Consider the following 5,526-nt stretch of genomic DNA (forward strand, 5'->3'; position numbering starts at 1 on the left):
TGGGTAACCTGTTCCAATGCTTCACCACCCTCCTCGTGAGAACGTTTCTCCTAATATCTAACCTAAACTTCCCTTGCTGCAACTTGAGCCCATTGCTCCTTGTTCTGTCATCTGCCACCGCTGAAAACAGTGTTACGGGTGGCTTCCATTTTTCATGACTCTGTATGTCTTTTCTCCCAGCATCTAGTGCAAAACCAGAACCTGTCAGGAGAGAAAACGCAAGGAAAGGCTCTGTTGTCAATGTCAACCCGACCAATATCCGTCCACAGAGCGACAGTCCAGAAATTCGCAAATACAAGAAGAAATTTAACTCGGAGATCCTTTGTGCTGCTTTGTGGGGTAAGCTTAGATGTAGACAGGTATATGTACAGGTAAAAAACAGATAGGGAGCGTATTTCTGACAGTGCCTGCTAAGTTAAGATTTTACATTGGTTTATTGCATTGTTTGTTCCAAAGTGATTCATTGGCTACATGCCTACACACCGTTCAGTTGAAGCCACCCCGGAGGTGGAAGGTGAAAGCCAGATGAATTACTGTTGAGTTCCCTGCAGCAGGGTGGGAGGACACATTGGTTAGGGTGCAGAATTAATATCTTACTCATAGAAAAAGCCAAGGGATCATAATTTCCTCCCATAGGATCAAGGTTTTCAAGGTCTTGTCAGAGAAATTCCCACAGTGAGTTGCATGATACTTAGTTTATCTTCCTTAGTAGAATGAAGTGCAGAGGTTTGCCAAGTGATCCCTCAAGTGGCAGTAATTCCAAATGTTAAACCTTTGCAGTTCGTGCCCTGCCCTCACATCTACTACCTGCTCCATGGAGTCTTTCTGTGGGCACGTTATCAGCTACAGACTCACACAGATCAATATTCTTGTCTTACTTTGATCCTGTGAAAACATCAGTCCTGCTTTCACTGACTTCCCAAGAGGGATCCCTTGTAGGATCACCCTTTTATAAAGGAAACTTCTAGCCATATGTTCAGTTGGTGCCAATCTAATTCCGGTGGAGTTGTCCAGTTTAACCAGTAAGGACCTGGTCCCCATTTCTCAGTGCCCATGTACTCAGATTGTTTTAATCATCCATCTAACAAGAAAAGCAGGAGGTCCGAGGAGCTGACACAGTATTTTCCCTCCAGTTGAGCCTGAGCTTGAAATGAAAAATAAAACTTATGAATAAAATGGGAGAAACGTTATCCAAAGGAAATGCAAATTTCCAGTTTACAGTTTCACGGGTTCTGCTTCATGTGTGTTTAAAGGAGGCCAAGATTTTAAATTAAGAACACAGCTGCGTAGCAAGGTCTGTAATTATGTGCGTGCTCAGGCTGAAGAGTGCCAGGTCCTCGGCAGAGTGTTGCCAATACAAATGTTTGCATCTTGCAGTGCGATACCTTATGCTGTTTCATTATTTCCAGTAGAACCTACCGATTAGGAAATGTACTGATCATGCCAGCCAAACAGATTTCTTGTTCCGGGTAAATCAGTTTATGTCAGCAGTTCACTGGAGCCTTAACTTCTGTGGGAGCAATTAGTTTTTGGATGAATTAATTCCTTTAATTTGGTATTCAGAACTATCTTTAAAAACACAGAATACTTTACTCTTGAAAAACCCGCTTCCTAGCATCTGTTATCCTTTTTCTATTGCATTCTGCACATGTCATGGAATTTGAGGGTGAAGTTTTGGGGCTGGTTTGTACATCCAAAGGGACAATGAAATCATCCTCCATAATACTGAGAGGGTTAGTAGAAATTGTGTGACGGTCACAGTTGGTGTTGGAAGTTCTCATCCACAAAACATTTTCCTTGCACTTCAAGTACAGGTTGACTTCATCGGAAGTACTTAAGCTGAAATGACAGGGGTACTTAAATATTATGCTAGGGAGGGGCCCAAGTGTATGCTTAGAGGATCAGATTTTTTAAGTCCCTTAGATCAGGAGGTTGACTGAATAGTGATGGAGAAAATACGAGTCGAGTTAAGAAACAGAAGACTGAAGGGAATCAATTACAGAAAAGCAATTAGAATTGAAATGGGCTGTGATTCAGCGGATGATTTATGGTTGTTTTTCATCTGTTTACAGGAGTAAACTTACTAGTGGGCACGGAGAATGGGCTGTGGCTGCTGGACAGAAGTGGTCAAGGACGAGTTTACTCACTGATTTCAAGGAGACAATTCCAGCAAATGGATGTTCTGGAAGGACTCCATGTGCTAATTACCATCTCAGGTTTGTTCGCTGTCTAAAAGTAGCTGTTCCACTGTGGGGTGGGAAGAAATTACAAAGAATTAGGTTGTAAAGTAGGTTATACACTTGATTCCTGTAGGACACCGTAAGGGAGCTGTTCACAGGAAAGTACATTTGTATTGTCGTCACTTGCTAAGACCTTCTCGTTTCAGATTCAGAGGACATTCAGGACATTTTACTACCTGTTTAATATGTCAAATGGTCTGTGGAGATATACAAAGCGGCTGCATCCAGACGAGCAGGGGCGCACGGTTTGTGGCGCCACAAACCGCATGCAGTAAATGGTAAAATTTGCTACAAATTTCTAGTGCAGTGGCAAAATTTGCTCCTGGGATTCCCTGGTAGTAAAAAAAAAAAAAAAAAGTCACTGGGGGGAAAAATGGCACAAACCACACAAAAAAGGTGGGTATCAGAGGCCTGGCCCTCCAGAGCAATGCTCTGGCTGCCAGCCAGGCCTCTGTGCTGTCTGAGTTGTTCTCCTGCTGCTCCAAGCACACTACCAGGCCACCAATTTATACTGCTTAGGCCAGCACAGATGCTGGCCCCAGCCTCCAGCTCTCCCTGGCTGAATAGCTGGGAAGAGCTGGGCAAGGGCAGTTTGCCCACAGTGGGACAATTTGTCCCTCAACAAAGCACACATGCAGGGGCGTGCACTCAGGCACAAAGTAGCAGCCACAACTTCTATTTGTGCCGCTGCCAGCTCATGCCCCTACTTGTCTGGATGTGGCCTGTGTATTGGACTCTTAAAACTTACTGGCTACAATCATCCCATTGTTTCTGAGGAAGCCTGGGTTTATTCGTTATATAATATTACCGTACAGCCAACAAGCTACAAAATCAAGCCATTCCCTGCCCTGCAAACTAGTATCAGTGTTGTGTTACTTAACCAAAACAAAATCTGCATCCCCTGTGTACATAAGACTGCAAGAATTGCTGAGGTCTATGACTTCCATTGACCTTAGGGGGAGTTAAGGATGGTCAGTGCTTTACAGGATCAGAACGTCACACAGATAGGGATGAACTAGCTTCTTTTAATATGCTGACTGGACACAGCATATGTAGAACAGGTGAAAACTATACTTCCCTGATGGCCTATGTCCAAATTTCTATGTGATGCAACATCTGGAGCCTTTTTCCAGAGTCTAGATTGCTATATACCTTATATGCCTCTGACATCCAAAGGTAAAGAATGATGAAATAAATACCTCGACCAGGAAAAGAGAACAGATGTTATCACAAGAGGCTGTAAAGTAATCAGAGCTAAAGAAATGTATCTAACCAGAATGGCTTTTTAAGGAAATGTCTGTAATTCTCCCTTTGCCCTGGGAGAGCCTTTTTAGGTGCAAACGAAAAAAAAAATTCTATGGTGGAGGAAAGACTTTTGCATGAAAACTTGGGAAAGAGGCAAAAAATATAAGTGCAGATATGGAGAGGGCTGGCATGTCATTAGTGTATCGATCTCTATGTAAGATGTCAACACAAAACACAGTATTACCTTCTGCACTGATAGCCTCTCTTCTCGCATGGCCCAGCTTGTAACAGTAAAAGCTCCCTGCACTGCATCATGTAAGCTCCAGCAACTGAATACTGCAGGTTTGCACTGCACAGAATTAAAATAGTATATCTCACCTTCTCTCCTGTAAATGTCAGGTAAAAAGAATAAGCTGCGGGTTTATTATTTATCATGGTTAAGAAACAAGATTTTGCACAATGATCCAGAAGTGGAGAAGCGACAAGGCTGGGTGTCCGTGGGAGACTTGGAAGGCTGCATACACTACAAAGTCGGTAAGCTTCATTTGGTTCATCCTAAATCTCTCTACACAGCTCCTCTCAAGCACTCCCCTCCTCCCCACCCTTTTTTTTTGTAACCTGTTTTTAAAAATTACACATGGGCTTTAATGGATTTGAGCTCTCTTCAAACTTCCCTGCTGTGTATCATGGACTCTTCATTCCTTTTAATTCCAGATTGTCCCTGCCTTTGTAGCCATTACTACGACAACATGGTGTTATTAGCTGCAAAGCCTAGCTAAACTGAATGGTAGCTGCGTGTGGTTGCTCAGGCAATGATTTCAGTGCTCTGATCCGCTGGCATCCCATCTGTACTGACATTTTTCACCTCCCTGATACCAATCTCCTTTATTAGCCCTGAATACCTGCTGGTAAATCAGATACAGCATCTATGGGATGTCTGCAGATAACTGATTGTGTTGGGTGTTCTCCAGTTCACCCTTGTGTTGTATATTATACAAGAACCAAATATACATTTTTAAAGTTACACTACACTTAAGTGACTATAAAATGCAGTTAATGCCAGAGTAGCTGAAAAATCTTTATTCAGCCTCTGGCTCAAACAGCTCTTGAAGATGAACACCAGTAGGGTGTGATGTTATTATAATGTTAGCACCCTGATGGGCACTAGAGCAGAATATAAAATAGATTTGATTATATTTAAAGGAGCTGTATTAAAATGGCACCTCCCCAAGCAGTGTAGCAAAATGATGTCTGTGGGGTTGTGAAGGATGGGATAATGGCAGAGGTCTTATACTCTGTCTTATTTCTTTTGCTTTTACAGCACAATACTTTAAAATTGCCATAGTCAATGACTAAATTGGAGAGAAAAAGTGAAATGATATATGGGAACCTGTAGTTATTTTCATAGTAGTCTTGCTGAAACTCCATTTATCTTGGCTCTAGCTACTTGTTTTTAGGTAAATACATAAATAAAGGGTTCCTAGATTTAAATGCACATTGCTTTGTAACTGCTGGGCGGATGAGTGAGAGTTATACAATCCCGTAACTCAGCTGAACAAACATTGGAGCAGAAGGCTCTTTCTGAGCCACAGAAACCATCGCTTCCTCGGAGTGCCCCCTGCAAGCTCTGGACAAAAAGCCCATTAGAATAGTTTCACCTTGCAACTTTCACTTGGCCAGAGTTTGGTTACACCTGCTGAGGCTGTGGAGATGCCCTTGGAGTTTGCAGAGCACTCCCCCTATATAATTGCCTGCTCCACTTGCCTCTAAAGCAAGCTTGGCTGCTTATAAAATTGGCTGCAAGCTGTTTGGGAGAGCAGCCGCTATTATTTTCCTGTTGGCAAATCCTTGCATGTTCTGACCTTTGCCCTTATGGCTGGTTTTTTCCGTAGAGAGGAAGAAAATGATGTTTTTACTTCTCTCTGCCTAGACTGGAGGGTCTCATCGCTACCCCAGGCTTGTCCAACCCCATCCACTCACCGAACTGCCTCTAGGTACCAGTGTAAAATGTAGAGGGGCTGAGTGGCATGGGCTCAGCCCT

At 43.0% G+C, this 5,526-nt stretch overlaps 1 pseudogene; it reads left to right on the forward strand.

Moving 5' to 3' along the window:
• LOC102380385 overlaps nucleotides 1-5,526 on the forward strand; it is a 65,026-nt pseudogene that overhangs the window by 35,180 nt on the left and 24,320 nt on the right.

The sequence above is a fragment of the Alligator sinensis genome, unplaced genomic scaffold (genome assembly GCF_000455745.1).
Source record: "Alligator sinensis unplaced genomic scaffold, ASM45574v1 scaffold1399_1, whole genome shotgun sequence".
NCBI lineage: Eukaryota > Metazoa > Chordata > Crocodylia > Alligatoridae > Alligator > Alligator sinensis.